Below are 17,423 nucleotides of genomic sequence, written 5' to 3' on the forward strand. Positions count from 1 at the left end.
GAGTAAATAAAAGTGCAAGAAGAGTACAGCAGGAAAAGGAGAGGAAGGAGGAAGAAAATTCCTGGGGAAGGAACCAAGGGCAAATATTTGCTGAACGCTTTAGGGCCAGTCATGGGACCCAAGGATCTCTAAGGGTCTCCGAGTAGGAGTACTCAGCGCGCTGGGCACGGAAATCGGTCTAATCTCTCCAGAGCAGGAGCCAAGGCTCAGCAAACAAAGAGCTCAGCGCGCCCGGGTGGCCGAACTTGCAGCCACCGTCCTGCAAACATGGCAGGGGTTTAATGGGGTGCCTGGTTCTGGTACCTCCTGCCGGGGTCAGGGTGGTAAAAACGCAGCTTGCTCTCCCCACTGATCCCTTACGGAGCGACGGCACCAAGGGGGGTGGGGGGCACTCCTCTGAGTATCCGCGGAGACACGTTACTCAGCCATTACAAGTTTGCAAGTCACACTTGTCCTCTTTTCTCACTTTAAACACAGACTGCTGGGGCGCATCTTCCTTTTCTGGCGAGCCAAGCCGGACCAGTGCGTTCTGCGCGATCTCTTCCTCTTCGCCCCGCGGGGGCCCAGGGGCAGCCGCCTGCGGAGCCACCGGCCGCCGCGGCCGCGCTTAGGTGGGAGGTGGCTCCAAGGTGACGCGCGGCCGCCTCCGCCCCCTGGAGGCGGGGCTGCCGGGCGGGGGCCTAGGAAGTCGGACGGCGCGGGAGCTGCCCCCGCCCCCGGCGCGTCCCGGCCGTTCCTGCGCGTGCGAGCGGCGGCCGCGGCGGGTCCCGGCAGGTGAGGGGCGCGCGCCGGCTCCTGGGCAGCCCCCGGGACGCGGCCTCGGACAGGTGAGGGCGGGGTCGGGCTTACCTGGCGGCGCGCGCGGCAGGGACGCGGGGGTAGCCGCCGGCTCTCTTCCGGGGCGGGCGCCTGCTCGCCACCGAGGTGAGGCGTTGGGGACCCTGAGGGTTCGGGCTGGGAATTCAGCGGAGCTCCTTCCCGGGCGCCGCGGCTTCCGGAATCCGAAAGGTGTGCCAAGGACGGGAGGCAGAAATCCGAGGGGGGCAGTCCTGGAGAGCGCACGAAGGGCGGGCGGCTTGCCCCAGGAATTCTTGGCTTTTTAAAGGCTTTGGTCCCCTCGGGGCGCAGTGGAGTTAGTCACCGCCACCGCCTGGGCTCTTTCTGCAGAGGTCAGCCCCTCGTTTGTGTGGGATTTCATGCGCTCCCTTCGTGGAGACCTGGAGATTCAACTTTGGTTCCTAGCGCAGGCATTAGCGCAGCTGCCCGGGAGAAGAAAGCCTTAGGATAATTGTGTGGGGGTTCGAGTCTTGCACATTAAAAACAAAAAACCCAGAAAACCAAAAAAAAAAAAAAAAAACAAACAAAAAAACAAAAAAACAAAACAAAACCAAAAAAAAAAAAACCCCAATACGGTGATGGTGGTGGTGAACTTGAGAGGCGATTGCTTCCGCAGTGAGTTCCTCAGCGCGCGGTCCATCTGTCAAGCAAATGGGGCGCCGAAGGCTTTTAGACATGGTTGGGTTTCCATAAACCGGTTAGAACATCTGAAGGAAATTCTGTGCGATGTCTGAAGGTTTCAGCGGCGTGTAGGTAGGTAGGTTCTCACCAAAGTGTGGACTGGAAGTGACATTGGCAGGGGCCACTTAGGAGTTACCAAACAGCTTCCAGGTGAACCTTGGAACTTTACAAAAACCTGCTTCTCAACACACTGAGTGGCAAACAGGTCTATGGGTTATGATTCCCATTAGCATCCATTTTTCGCTTGGGTCAGCAGCATTTAATTCAAGACGTATTTGTTGTATGTCTTTTAAGGAGGAACCTCTGCTAGAGCCAGGTTGGCGAGCCCTTTGCTAGCACAGGTGTTGATACAAAGAGGCACTTAGGTCCATCATTCCTCGCAGGTGGGTGCGTAGAGCAGGGGCTTGGGCAGCATTTCTTTAATCTCTGGTAATAAGCATTTAAATGCAGGGAAATTGCAAATCTTTGAAGAAGTCTGACATCCCAGCTGACAAGGACTATGAAAACCATCCTCAAAACAAGGTTATTAGGCACTTTATCTTGTTGCGTAAAATACACAACGTAGATATTATTCCCCCTGTTCAGGTGAGAAACCCAGGCAGGGAGGAATCCAGCAGTTTGTTGAAAGTAATTAGTGGACCTGAGAGTGAAGGGGGATATTTCTGAATGCAAAACCCATGCTTTTTCACTATTCCATGGTTCTCTGACATTTAGTGTAAATCTGGCAGATTTAATGGGAAATAATTCAAATTTATTTTCCTAAAACAATCCATGTCAGTTGAAGTGACCGTTATGAATAAAATGAGTATTGCTTTCAGTCTCTTTGTGTGGTTAAGCTATAACCAGTCTGGGGCAAGAAGATGAACAGCAGTTTTTAAAATACAAAGTTTATTATGTGTCTTCGTTAACATATTTTTAAGGACCAAATATGTCCAAGAGGGACAAATCCGGTAAAACTTTGTAGGTATTCCTTGTGTATTACACATTGAAGTAACAGTTAATTTTCTTATTATTCCTATCCTTTAACATAGGTCAGCTTGATTCCATATCTTTCAGATGAATAGAAACCACTGTTTTCACCTAGAAAGGACTTTGTGTGCATGTGTGTGTATAAATCTATAATCATATATGAATATATGTAACATTTATTTTAAAAGGTGTATCTCTTTTTCCTTAAATCTATCTCTAGAAGTGTAGAGTACTGCAGTGCACTTATGTGGGAAGGAATCCTAATATTCCCAGTTTAGCCTTTGAGTGAATGATCCATGACAACTCGTAATTTCTTCAAATTCCTGTCAACCACGAAAGTGATTTTCAAACTGCAATTATTAGGCTGTAGATGAGAATGAAAATAATATAATAATTTTAATACGTTATAATAAATAAAATTTAATACATTTACATTTAGTCATGTAAATGTAAACCATGAAAGTGATTTTCAAACTGCAATTATTAGGCTGTAGATGAGAATGAAAATAGTCCTTAGAATTTTTAAAAATTTTTTAAAAAGATTTTATTTATTTGTTTGTCAGAGAGAGAGAGAGCACAAGCAGGCAGAGTGGCAGGCAGAGAGAGAAGCAGGCTCCCTGCCGAGCAAGGAGCCCGATGACAGACTCGATCCCACGACCCTGGGATCACGATCTGAGCTGAAGGCAGCCGCTTAACCGACTGAGCCACCCAGTTATCCCTAGTCCTTAGAATTTTAAATAATATTCCCGACCCGGAGAGCACTTCCTTTCTTAAACCCTTCCTTATCATTGTTAGTAATTACACAGAGATATTGAGGGGTTTCATAATTAAATTATCTTAAGGTATTGAAAAAAAGTGTCTTTTTGGGGGGGTGAGGTGGGGAAGAGAGGCTCTTTGCCTGTGTCGGGAGGATCAGGTCGGCTATATTTTGCCTGAGTTGTACTTGGCACAATTTTTATTTTTGTTTTCATTTGACAGTGAAATCAACAACACACCTTGAACTCCTCTTTAGGAATATTTGAAATCCTGACTAGAATGTGTTTGTAGATGTGCACTTGGCTTGGTTCAGATGCTCTAATGGAGGGGCCAAGAGTGATGAACTAGAGAACTTTCCAGAAGACCGAAAGGGCCAGGGATCAGAGTATGCATGAGATGTGAAGTGGGCAGATCTAGATTTTGTGACACTTGAAAGGCAAATGATTTGGGGATCTTTAAAAAAATAATGTAAAATTAGTTATGAAAGTGAATGCTTATTTAGAATGGAAAAAGGAATGATCACCATTTGCTGGAGGTTTCTTTCTCTTTCAGCTGAGATCTTTTTGGGCAATTTACCAGAAATGCTTACATAAAAATGCTTCCTGATTGCAGCCCTCTCTCCCTGAGAACGCTGAGCATCTCCTAGCAGCCTGTAGCACTCATAGGGACCTCTGCCAGCAAGAGGCCGGAAGCTGAAGCTCCATTACCGTCAAAGAGTAAGAGGGCCAACTGTGGTTGCAGGCAAAGGACTCATGGTTCACTGAGCAGGATGAAGGCTGGTCGCTGGGGTGGGAGGGATACTCAGCTTTCTGGGGACTTGGGGCATTTCATATATAGTAAACAGCCCAGAGGGAAGGCCCAGAGCTGACTTCTAGGACCTTCTACTTTGCTTGGCTCTCCAGGGATGCCTTTGGCTATTGGCTCTCCCAGCTCTCATTCTACCCCTCATCATTAGTGGAGGCTTTTCTGGCATGGACTATGGCAAGGTCCTATTTGCCAGGGAGCTCCTACTCTCATGGAGCTGATTTCACTCTGACAGCACAGGGTCACAGGGGCTGGCCTGGAGCCTGGACGGCTCCTGATGGCTTGAGCTGAATTGGGAATTGTTGGTGGAGTTACCAAGATGAAAGAGTCCAGGGAAGGCGTTCTAGGTGGGGGGAGGGCTGGAGACAGCCAGAGGTTTGGACCCACGTACTCTCCTCCATGGATGCACTGATGCCCCTTTGGTCAGTGGTTCTCAGCATGTCCTTCCAGACCAACTGCACCCGCACAACTAGTTTTAACTTACTAGAGATGCATGTTCTCAGCCCCCATCCCAGACCCTCTGCATTGGAAACTCTGTGTCTGGAGCACAGTGATCTGCATTTTGAGAAGCCCTCCTGATGACTGCAGTGCGTGCTAAAGTTTGAGACCCAGTGCTCTTGGTATCTCACGGAACTGGTTGGGCATAGACTCCCCTTGTGGAGATGGTAAGAGGGGAGTGGGATTCATGCTAATGCTAATATGTTATGACTATAATATGAGTATCATTTATGTTATGATCACTGGCATTTATGGAGCACCCGGATTGTACTCAGGCGTTGTGCTAAGAAATAGGGACTCTTTTAATCATGAATACAACCCCACAAAGCAGGGCTGTTGTCACTTGCATTTAATGTGAGAAAACTGCAGCCCAAAGAGACAAGAGTATTGTCCCCAGGCACACAGCTGGAAAGCATTTCAGCCAGGATTCAGGCACTTTCCTTCTCTTCTGCTGGGGAGAGTTTTCATCTGTGTCTTTGTTGTGTGTGGGTCTTGTAGGAGAGGCCGGAAGGCAGGCTTGAGACTACTTGGACTGGCCCTTTTTAACAATCATTGTCATTTGCTGACCATGTGGGTTTAACAGGTCTTTCTTTAGGGACAAATTGCCAGATGAGATAGGTGTCATTTTGTCATTCCCTCCTTGTGGGAATTTCTAAAGTTTCAAAAGCAAATGGACACAATTGCATATATGTAATTGAGCAACATGGATGTTTCCTCCTTCTGTGGTATGGTGATAGGCTCATGTGCATTCCCCCCATGGGTAGAAGGTAGCCTTGTTTTGTAATGTGGGTTTCATCTGGTTATGGGCATGGGGACTTTCTTCTAAAGCCCAGCTCCCTGTCCAGGACACAGATGGCTTGAAGATGATGGTGTGTTTGTCTATGAGGTCCTGGAAGGTACCTAGAAGAGCTGTGCTTTGCATTCTCACTTTTTTTTTTTTCCTTTCTGAAAATGATCGTTCTCCTCTCCTATATTTTGTCATGGAATATCTCCATCATTTCAGGAGGCATGAAAAAGAATACAGGTATAGATGTGAGGACATGTGTGAGTGTGCCAAATGGTGGTTTGCCTTTGGGTGTGGACCTCAGGTTACTGAGCGTTCACTTCGCACGCAAATGTTTAGACAAACGTTAATTTGAGTGCAGGGCAGGCAGCAGAACTTAATTCTGGGATTGCTGGCTGTCTCAGCCATGCATTCATGCATTCACATAGTCATTTGTCGCCTGCCTGGTTGTGCTGAATGTTAATGTCAGGCACCGGAAGAAGATACAGTGGTGGCTGGACAGATGTGATCCGTACAGACTCTGAGGACAAACTTGCTTGCCGTGCTATGGCTGAATGGAGTCAGATGCCCTAATTCCCGCAGTGAGTCATCTGGAAAGGAGTTAAGAAGTTATCTTAGTTCAGAAGAGAGGCTGTAGGGCTTGGCTTAAGGCAACAGGGAAGCAGAGGTGTGTGTGAGGGTTTGAGAGATGATCTGGGAGATTGCATAGGTGACGGGTGGTTGTGGGAGGATGGGGGCTGAGGTTTGTGCCTTGGGCCCCTGGGTTGGTGCTAAGACTGCAAGTCAGGGTGAAATTGTTTTCAACAAATAAAAATGAGTTTTGTGGACATTGTGAGTTTGAAATATCTGCATGACTCCAAGATAGGGGTTTGGGTGTATTGAATAATGCAGCAGAGAGCCCAACTGAATAATTCAGCGGGTTGAGTAATATCAACAAATGAATGATGCCATCTCCCAAGGAGAGGGTGGAAGCGAAAAGCAGGTCACAAAGGAAATGTGGGCATTGCCCCTGGCGTCAGCAGGGTAGGCACAAATTCCAAGTCCTTTGATGGGAAAGGTGAAAAGGGTCTACTTCTGCTAGTTCTTGAGAGGGTGGAGATAAATTCTCTGGCCCTTTTGCATGGTTGATAGCCTGCGGTCTGGCCGGTGGGAGGGGGGTGGCAATGCGGAACAGCAAACAAGGGCTGGTCAGCAGGAGTGGCAAGGGGCTTGTTGAAAGCTCATTTGCAGCATTTCAGCTCCTATAATTGTCATAAGGTAAAATACTTGCCATCTGTCCTCTTAATGGGTTATTTTCTCTTGTTAAAAGTACTCACTATACGGGGCACCTGGGAGGCTCAGTGGATTGAGGCTTCTGCCTTCGGCTTGGGTCATGATCCCAGGGTCCTGGGTTCGAGCCCCGCGTCGGGCTCTCTGCTCAGCGGGGAGCCTGCTTCCCCCTCTCTCTGCCTGCCTCTCTGCCTACTGTGATCTGTGTCTGTCAAATAAATAAATAAAAATCTTAAAAAAAAAAGTACTCATTATAAATATCATAAATATTTGTGTTTATGATAGATATTTATATATCACATCTGATATATCATGTTTATTACAAATTAATATATATATTTATTATGTATATCATATTTATTATAAATTAACTATCTGAATCATTTTGTAGCTCATACAAATCAACGAGTGCTGTTTCATAGGCACTGCTGATACCAATACTACAAGATTAATTTTTGTATAGAATATTAGGTTTTTGTAGGTGCTCAGAGTTGAGTCCAAGACTTGTTTAAAAATTGTGTTAGAAAGTGGCTGCAATAAATAAGTACATGTTCCTTTATCCAAAAACTATTAATTGAGCATGCATTATATGGAGTTTTTGTTGTGAATCAGACAGCTCCCTGTCCCCTGAGAGCTTACAGCCAAGATGGGAAGTTGGACAGCTTTACAGGTACCTACAAGAAAGTGTGCTGTTTGCTAAGGATAAGGCGCAAGGTGCCATGGGAGCCAAGCAGTGAGGGGCTGGGCTGCCTGTGCTCAGCAGGACCCGTCAGCTGGAGTGAGCCAGCGGTGGGCAGTGATCCCTCTGCAGCATGAAGCGACATTTGGAAAGAACAGACAGGTTTTCAGAAGTTGCTAGATGGATGCTTTTGAGGAACTGAAAGTTTATGATCAAGTCAGACATAGGGATGCCTGGGTGGCTCAGTTGGTTAAGCCACTGCCTTTGGCTCAGGTCATGATCCCAGGGTCCTGGGATCAAGTCCTGCATCCGGCTCCTTGCTCAGTGGGGGGGCCTGCTTCCTTCTCTGCACCTGCCTGCCACTCTGCCTCCTTGTGCTCTGTCTCTCTCCGACAAATAAATAAATAAAATCTTTAAAAATAAAAATAAAAGACATATTCACGAGAGGTTGTGATCTGGTCAGGAAAACTAGAAAAGAAAGTATTAAACTTATCTGCGTGACTGTCCCTGCATTCAGAGCCAAGAGGTGACTGAGGGGACGGTACAAAAATGAAACAAAACCCCAATCAGACCAGAAACAAATAAAAATAATGGTTGTGATGATTGCATGATAATTTGTGTTTTTGGTGGTAGTGGGGAGGGGGCTATTGGGAAAGATGTTGGTGTTTAGTTTGAGAACTTCTTATATCAGAAAAGGATACTATATTATTATGTAATGTCATATAATGTATATATAATATATATATAATGTGTATAATGTATATAGTGTAATTGTATGCAACCAACATCATTATGATTAACAGTCTTACCAAGTGTAAAACATTGCATAATTATTACATATGTAGGTTTCTAGTGTGAAAATGGCCTTGGGGGTCAGGGCTTCCACCTCCTGTTGCACTTTCCTGAATGAGGTGGGGTCCACTGGTGCCACAGGCTTGCTTACCTTCACCTGGTCAGTCTGTCTGTGAATGAGTCTGTCGCTGTTTGTCCTCCAGCGATGTGCTTCACTTGAGCGAGAATTCTTGTCTGTTGCTGAAACAGGCCCTGTAAGGAATGGTCTCCGTCTTCTCCTAGTTTTTGTGTCACCCTTTTTTAAAGATTTTATTTATTGATTTGACAGAGTGTGAGAGACAGAGAAGGAGCCCAGGCATGAGCAGGGGAAGGAGCAGAGAGAAAGGGAGAAGCAGACGCCTTGCTGAGCAGGGAGCCTGACACGGGGCTCGATCCTGAGACCCTGGGATCATGACCTGAGATGAAGACAGACGCTGAACCGACTGAGCCACCCAGGCGCCCCTGGTGTCACCCTTCTAACTTAACTTCCTCTCTGGTGTGGTTGTCACGCACTTTGTTACATAGTTGAGTGTTTTGGATATTGTAAGAATCTTCGGCGGAAGTCACTTTCAGCATTTTAGACCTGCCTAAACAGGCAGAATTTCTCTGACGTTTCTTTCTTTCTCTTAAATCTATTTGTGCTGGCACAGAAACGTTTGGCTTTAGCAAGGGGTGAGAAAGAAAGTTCTCAGGAAGTTTCAAACTCTGTTAATATTTGAACCAGAAGACATGGCAGACCTGAGAAGGTACATACATGATACATTGTTTCTAAACACCATGAACTCTTTATGTGATTAAAAATAAAAAGTTTGAACAGGTCGGTGCCGCCCTGCTCATTAATAACCGATTGGAATTTACTTGCTTTGTTAACGACTTCCTTTCCAACTTCCGGCTTTGTGTCCACTTCTGCCTTTGTCACCGTGAGCTCAAGATCATAAATCAATAATTGAGTGCTTAGTTTTTGTGTTCCTTGCCAATATGTGCCTTTTCATGGATGTTTTTTCTTTTGGTAGAAGAAGCTTTTTGTTTTCCCTGGTTTGTAGGGCATGTGAACTCAGCTGGCGTATATTTCATGTCACGTGCCAGCTACCTGGGATTATGGAGGTTCTACTAGGTGGCAGCATCATCTTATTCTCAGGAACTGTGCTGGATAGGAGTCATACCCATTTTATAGAAGAGAGCACTGAGACCCAGAGAAGCCATGGGAGTTGTACAGGGTCAGCCCATTGGTTGGAATTTTACTTCCAACCCCCCCACCCCACTCTTCCATCCTAAGCCTGGGCTATTTTAACCACTCCGTTCTGACTTATTTTCCGGTGACGTGGTTTAGCCCCAAAACTGGGGAGGCTCCAAGACTCATGACAACGAAGATGCTGGGTGTTTCTTTGGCTCGTGGATTTGGAAGCAGCTGCTCTGTGCATTCCCAGGCTGAATGCAGAGTTGGGACCCTTCACCGCAGAGGCTGCTTTAAAAGCCACATCGATAAAACTCTGGATTCCTGCTAACCCCTGTTCTGGAGATGGATTTCGCAGGATCTTGATAAACACACCACGTTAGAGCAATTTTCTGCCAGAAGCTTGTGAATACGTGAAGCTAGATGCTCTGAAAAGGTCTCTCTTTCCTATCTGACCCAAGTGATGATTTAAAACACGGAATTGTTGTAATAAATTTGTGTAGCAAAGCAAGCAGTCAGTAAGTGTAAACCCCATGGCTCGTTCCACACGAGAGCGACCCCAGGAGAACAACTTCACTCTGTGTTTTTTTGTTTTTTAAACTGATGTCAGCTTTTAAATAGATACAGATGTTGACATTTTAAAATCCAGATGGAATTCTTGTGGTGCTGTTGATTGGATCTGGGTGCTTTTTTGCTGTTCATTCATTTATAAATATCAAGACCAAATGAGATCTTTTAAGGGTCCACAGTGTACAGAGAGGGTTGGTATTCTGGTTGATGTGATCTTGGAGAAGTTAAGAGTTAACTTCTGCTGAATGTTCTGCTTATCCCCATGGGGACTTCTGAGATACCTCTTGGGAACCTTTCTTTAATCTAGATAGTCTGTTCACTTAGAACACGGAAGGAAATTGAGAATACATATTTCAAGCTCTATTCATTACACTTCCTTTAGGACTGCATTTTACCTTTCTGTTGAGGCTGATGTGGTGTCTATGGGAGGGAGCAGGATATGACCAAAATTGCCCAGCATCTGTCCTCATGTCCCATCCATCACAACTTCATGTGCCTTTGAATAAAGCCCTCATCAGTGTTGTCTCTGTCCATTCCAATTAGAAGTCAGTTTCTTTCAGGGTCGCCTGGATGGCTCAGTCAGTTAAGCGTCTGACTCGTGGTTTCAGCTCAGGTCATGATCTCAGTGTCATGAGATCGAGCCCCATGTCGGGGCTCCCCGCTCAGCAGGAAGTTGGCTTGAGATTCTCTCCTTTTGTCTCACACCCCATTCACACCCCCCAATAAATACATCTTTAAAAAAAAAAGGAAGTCAGTCTCTTTCATGATATGCAATGAATGATGAGTTTGTTGTTGTTAAACTATTTTTAATGTAGATTTTGCAGAGCAATTCTGGCGGTCTTGTTGGTATAATTTTGGTAGTGTCTCTGGTTTGTAGTAATAACCTCCGTCTAGCCAAATTGAAAACCAGCCCTCGCTACGAGATTTTTTTTTGTTGTTTTATTGTTATTTTTTCGCTAGTGGCTGTGGTTGAGAGCTGTCTTAGTGCTTAAAAATCGTTGATTTTACAGCTGCCTTTTTTTTTTTTTAAAGATTTTATTTATTTGACAGAGAGAGAGAGGGAGAGAGAGCAAGCACAGGCAGGCAGAGGCAGAGGGAGAAGCAGGCTCCCTGCTAAGCAAGGAGCCTGATGCGGGACTCGATCCCAGGAGACTGGAATCATGACCTGAGCTGAAGGCAGCTGCTTAACCAACTGAGCCACCCACCCTTACAGCTGCTTTTAAGATTACATAGAAAGCATGAATGGAATAGTGTAGAGCAGGACCTCTTTACAAACACACATATATTCACACTATGTGCTGCTATATGAATACATTTGTTTTCTGTTAATAAGCACTAGAAACATACTAGTGGTTCCCTTATGGAGACCTCTAGTCTGGGCCGAGTCACTTTTCACTGCGTGCCTCTCTGCACAATTACAATTTCCTAAAGTCATACCTTGACAAAACATTGCCAGTGTCAATTTGATGCTGGGATAACAGGCCTTTTTCTGTAGTCTTTAAATGTCACTTAAACAAACTCCTCCTCGGACATGAGACTATTTAAAAGACTGTGCATTTGTTTAACTTGTTAAAGCTTCTAAAAAAGTCTTGGTATTTATTTTCAGATTTTATCAGCCAAACATCTCCATTTGCGATCAGGAGAACCAGTCCTGCAGTGCGTGCTGCTTGAAATGATTACAGAGAGGAAAGTGTCCTGAGTGTTTCTGTCCACTCAGTAAGGGTTTCTGGAGGTCACTGCAGATGGGGTGGGCATGGAGTGGGATCAGTGAAGACTCTTCTACTCCAGTAGGGCATTGATGGAGCCTCACACTGTGGCTTCCTTGACTCACCATGACTCAGTTACTGGGAAGAGCCCCAAGTCTGGACAAACCCGGGGCTCAAATATCAGTTCTGCCATTTGTAAGACTTCAGTGGCTCCAAAATTCTGGTTTCTCATTTGTAAAATGGAGTTTGCAAATATTCACCTGGGTGTGCTGTGAATATTAGTGGTAATCCCTGCAGAGTGCTTTGTGTGTAACGCGTACTTTATAAATGCCTGTTATTCCAGGAAAAGAGGGAGTCTGGATCCTTCGCCGTATCCACACTTTGGAGAACTGAGTGCCTACTATGTTACGGCAGCTTTTCCCCAGGGATCAGACACCTCTGCACTGTTGATGTTTGGCTCTACGTTGCCTTCTAACCAGAAGAATGAGAAAAGAGAGGGCAGACAGCAGGAATAGGACCTGGTACTAAATTGCAGAATTTTAGTTCAAAAATTAACTGGAGACAGATTTTTTTCTTTTTTGAGACACATTTTAGGGAGCAATAAAAATTACCTAAATCCAGTCCATTTTATCCCACTGGAGGCTCTTACCTTTAGAGTTGAGACACTACCTCTTCCTTTTTTTTCCTTTAGTTTTTCACTTTCACTTTTGCATTTTTAAGTAAGTCTTGACATTGGAAAGCTGATACTGGACATGCATACATCGATCGTGTGCTGGATTTAGCATTTTCTTGGTGATTATAGTATAATTTGATGAAAGCCCAACCACTCCTCAGGGAAACCAGACAATGTTTCCTAAATATATGTGGACGAATTAATACCTTGGACATTTGACTTGGAAAGGTGACACCAAATGGTTTCATTGGGTTCACGGCCTATATTTCTGATGGCTAAAAAAGAGAAGGGGAAAAAAAAAAGTATTGATTAGCTAAGGATTTCTTGTTTAAATGGAACGATGGGGAAAAACAGAAGCAGTTTCTGTTTTCAAAATGCACATCTCCTTGGAGAGTCAATATAGATCTTCCTGAAAAGATGATTAGAGGAACCCACTGGGGAGCAGAGAGGATTGTAAAGATAGGCAAGTTCTGTTGGGACCGAGAAGTGGAGGGAAAATGTGACTTGAATCCGGAAGGCTGGAGAGTCACTGACCCTCAAAGTCTTGTAGAGGTCACCGGGAGTCATCGGGATTGTTTTTGTTTTTTTCAGAGATTTCATTTTTTAGAGAAAGCTTGTAAGCTAGCGTAGTGGAAGGAGCTCAAGCAGACTCTGCCCTCAGCGCGGAGCCCCATGGGGGACTTGATCCCATGACCCACGACCATGACCTGAGCTGCAACAGGAGAGTTGGACGCTTAGCCCACTGAGCCACCCAGGTGCCCGAGATTGGCGCCGTCTGTTCCTCTCATACTGCATGACCTCGTGCAGTTTTTCTGATAGTTTCTTCACGGTGCTGGCCCTTTCAGGAATATTGATGCTGAGCAGGAGTTAGGTGACAGAGACAGGGGGACAAAGTGTCACAAAGAACAAGGACATACAGCTGGGCCGCTAGGTTCACATGTGGCTCTGCAGCATTTTCACTGTGTGACGTTGGGCAAGTAACTTAAGCGTTCTGTGCCTCTGTTTTCCCATCAGTGAAATGAGGCTTTGATGGTGGGAGGCTCATATTACCTTTGAAGAACTACCATGGGTCACGTTCACGGGTCCTAACAGAACCTAGCGATTCCGTCCTATTTAAAACCTCATTCGCAGCATTTTAGCTCAGTGGAGAGATTTGTTTTGGATGTTTTGGGATCGCTCCCAGCCTTTTTTGTAGCTGACAGTCTATGAAATGAGTTGCAGAGTGTATGCCGTGCGAGACTATAGAACTTGGGGAAGTTCATTTGGGAATTACCAATTGAAGCTGTCATAGGATCATGTCTACGTCACTGAGCTGGCACTGGTATTGATGGAATCTGAGAAGCGGGGGGGAAAAATCGATATAACCTTTTTAAAAGATAGATGGTTTTAATATTGATAATAGTGTTCTTTACCTTTTCATTTGATTTCATTTGCAATGGAATGCCACATAAATAGTAGGGCGTGCTGACTGCCTTGCGATAGTGAGTCAGCCCTTCAGGTACAGACACAGAAAGTTCAATGATGGACAGATGTCACTTTAATGCATCACTAACAGGCTGAGAAATACAGTCTTCAAATAAACCGTCCTTCACGCGATTGTAGGAAATACCCTTTCATCTGCATTTTAAAAATCTCCCTTAAACCACAGGCGAGGAAAGGCTTGGTTGTGCATGTCTCTGACTCGTTTTGGTTCAACTGTGGCAGTTTTCCACATTTGCTTCAGATGTTTGGATTCTTTTGGAGGTGACTGAGCATGTGTCCTTCCGTTCCTCAAGCATGTGCCTTGGAGACCTCACCTGTTGCCTTTTCTCCTGTTGGGGACACCAGCTGTCTCAAGACTGGAAAAGGATCTCAGCCTACTGAAATCCAGACGTTGATGGGAGGAGAGAAGCGTGGCTGGCCTTGTAGGCTTGTAGTCATGCCCGGGTCGAGGGCCCCTCAGCCCTTGGTGGATAGTTTCAGAGACCCCCAGTTCGGTGGCCTTCTTCTGTGCTGGAGTTCAAGGACTTCACTGGCAACTTGTTGACCGCGATTTTGTAAAGGTGATAAGAAAAGTAGATCATTCCACTGATGAAATGTTTCGGCAAAATCCAGATGGGAGGCGTGGGCAGAGAAATGAGCTCCGTCCGCAGCAGGTTACACCCAGACCTCTAGGAAGGCTGTGCCATCATTATTGATTTGATGCGCTGGACCCAGTGCACGAAGCTTCTCCCACACTTTATCAGAGAGCAATCTATAGATTACCCACCAATAATTATTCAATGATGAAGCATTTACTGAAAAGCTTAGCAATTGTGAAACTTTTTAGGCTGTTGGGAGGTACTGGTCTCTATGCAGGCTCAGAGTTCTGATGAATATTCAGTCATGATAGTAGTAGACGGAATTGCCCTCTGAATGAGTTCATTCATTCATTCAATCCAAATTCAACCGCTGTGTGCCAGGTACTGTTCTGGGTGCTGAAATGCAGGGGTGAACTGGGCAAATACAGTCTCATCTTAGAGGACTTAATTATTGTGGGAGGTGGGAGTGGATAGGAGAGGCCAAATAGACCAACTAATGAGACAGTTTTGATCATGAAGGCCATGCTGAATGTCAGGTGTGACAGATTATGGTGCAAAAGTGCACTTTCATACTAAAGGGTCAAGGTCGGGTGAGGGTTAAGGTTAAGGTAAGGCTCTTGGGGTGCCTGGATGGCTCAGTCAGTTAAGCATCCAACTCTTGATTTTGGCTCAGGTCATGATCACAGGGTCTTGAGATCAAGCCCCATGTCGGGCTCTGCGCTGGGTATGGAGCCTGCTTAAGATTCTCCATCTCTCTTTGCTTCTGTGCCTACCCAGCCCCACACTCAGGCTCTCCTCTCCCTCAAGAAGAAAAAAAGAAAAAAAAATAATAAGGCTCCCTAAGGAGATGATGCTTGATCTAAACCTGAGAGAGCTAGGTATTGGATCTGTATGGAGAACAGATTCTATTACTAACAGCCTGAACCAACAAAACAAAATCCCTAGACCTTCCCTCCAAATGTTTGCTGCACCCACTTTCCCCCTCGTTGGAGGAGGGGGGAGTGCTCTTTTCTCCTTCATGCAGATGTTACGGTCAGACCTGGTAGCACTGAACCTCAAGGAAAGGAGGGCCTCTCTAGGCTGAGATCTTCGCTGTGGGTTCCGTGAGCCTTCCCCCTTGTACACAACCCAAGTTGACCGAACTTTGCATCTGGCAATAGCTTCTGTTTTCACTTGCTGATTACACTGGCTGGTCAGGTGAGCCCAGAGCTGTGGCTAGGCTTGCTTTAACTTCCCTTTCATGGTTAAAACATATGTAAACTCGTGTGATGCTTTTAGCTTTCTGCAAATGACACACCGTCCTCTTCTCACTTCGTCAAGATTCTACCCCTTTGCGTCAAGACACCTGCTGGAAATAAGAGCTTCCTCTTCCTTTAAGTCTGACTCTTTTCAACTATGGATTATTTTTAGTCTTTTTCTGTCAATTATGAAGCTTGAATTGTATTGAGTATTTATAGAAAATGAATTAAAGCAGCCAGTGAGGCTTTGCAAAGGTGCAAGTGTCTGACTCAAAACCGCTTTATGCTCTGTCACTGGAAACTCACTCCGCAGTATAGACCCGGCTATCGTGGGTTGACTTGGTTCTTTGGATCTGTAGCCTAAGTACAGAATAGTATAATTTGGTCCTTAGAATAGAAAATAATTGTATTACATCACTACTATTTTATAGGAAAACAGAAATTTATCAAATAACGTTATTAAACCCAAACCTAGATGCTCTTCGAACATTTGTGTAGGTATTTATACAGATTGTTTTCTCTCTGGAAGTTTCCATTCTGTATGGAGACAGTAAGTGTGAAAACCTTTCATTGCAAATAAATAAGAATTGTACCAACCGAATAACAGATCCGATTAAATAAATGGCTGTCGTAATCCTCCGACACATTTGCTCCAGGCGAATGAAGTGACTGCATTGAGTTTTAAGAATTTATTTCTGGAATATTAATTAATTAATTAATTAATTAAAAAACCCATACCTGGACTTTTCCCCCTTGGCTGTCGGACCAGAACTAATTAGCTATGTCACGTTTTTTGAGTTGCGGAGGCCTCTTGAGTTGATTATTCTAAGGAAAATCATAGAATACTTTAGGTCCTCAGACGGGATCTGTGTTTCTGATATTAGTAGGTGAACATAGATAGCCTCTGACTGGTCTGGAGTACTGTTCCCTTTTCTGAAGCCTGGGGCAGATTTTCAGGCTGATAACAGCAGGTTTCCCACTGAGCCTCAGAATCATTTGCAGTAATCTCTCTCCAAGCATCTGCCTTCCGTTGATCAGACCAGATCCTCAGAAATGTACTTGTCATCCAAGACGATTTTGGATTGAACTTTTCCTTTCTGTTGGAGGAAAGCACACAAAGACATACATATACAAAATACCAACGCACACATCAACTTTTGTTTTCGTATGTATTCATTGCACAAAGTGCCATGTCAATACTAAAGGGGATAACATTTTGAGAATTAGGAAGAAAGCCAGTAGTCTCTGCTTTGAAAAAACCAGCTATCGTTCCCATCAGTCTAGTTCATACTTACACATCATTATGCGGTGCCGTAAGCATAGTTTAGGTGCAATTTTTGTAATTTGCGAGTCTTCCATTTAAAATGATAAATCATTTTCCAGGCGGCTACTAACATCAGAGAAACAGATTTTAATGGCTGCATTAATGAAGATTCATGGTTCATTCTGTCCACAATGTGTGTATATCTACAAATACATCTCTGGGATAGTATGCATTCTGTGCTAGATATTCTGGGCTTATAGTATGTTTACATTTTACGTTAACCCAATTGTCATCTTGTACAACTGTGCAATAACTGCCTGTTCTTCAGCTGTGATCATGGACTAATTTAAAATTTCACATGATGGGGATGTACTGGGAGTTAGTATAGAAGCCTGCGAATCGTGTGTTTTGGTATGGATTTTCTTTAATATACTCAAAGTCTAAAAACACATTAAGGTAAACCACTGGGCTCTCCAAGGAACTAACACCATAGAATAACCTTGAAAACAACTTTATCTAAGTATCTAAGTGAATTTATACCTCACAATGAGGGACGGCGAGTTGTATATTTTTCCTTTTATTAACTCAGTAAGGGTCTTTGTATCTCGGTTGTTTAATTGCCATGAAATC

The 17,423-nt window shown here is 44.7% G+C and overlaps 1 protein-coding gene across 4 annotated transcripts in view; it reads left to right on the forward strand.

Annotated features, from left to right (window-relative positions):
• The first annotated feature begins 742 nt into the window (after positions 1–742).
• The window catches only part of MCTP2 (multiple C2 and transmembrane domain containing 2), a 237,150-nt gene continuing 220,469 nt past the window's right edge, over positions 743–17,423 (forward strand). For 3 of the 4 annotated variants that reach the window (XM_080808083.1, XM_080808085.1, XM_080808086.1), the window contains exon 1: positions 743–827. The gene's annotated coding sequence lies outside the window, so the exon portion shown is untranslated. Of the gene's footprint in view, positions 828–4,637; positions 4,713–17,423 lie in introns of those variants that run through there. The other variant, XM_080808084.1, reaches the window with a different exon arrangement.

Source organism: Martes martes (genome assembly GCF_963455335.1).
Source record: "Martes martes genome assembly, chromosome: 7".
Taxonomy (NCBI): Eukaryota; Metazoa; Chordata; class Mammalia; order Carnivora; family Mustelidae; genus Martes; species Martes martes.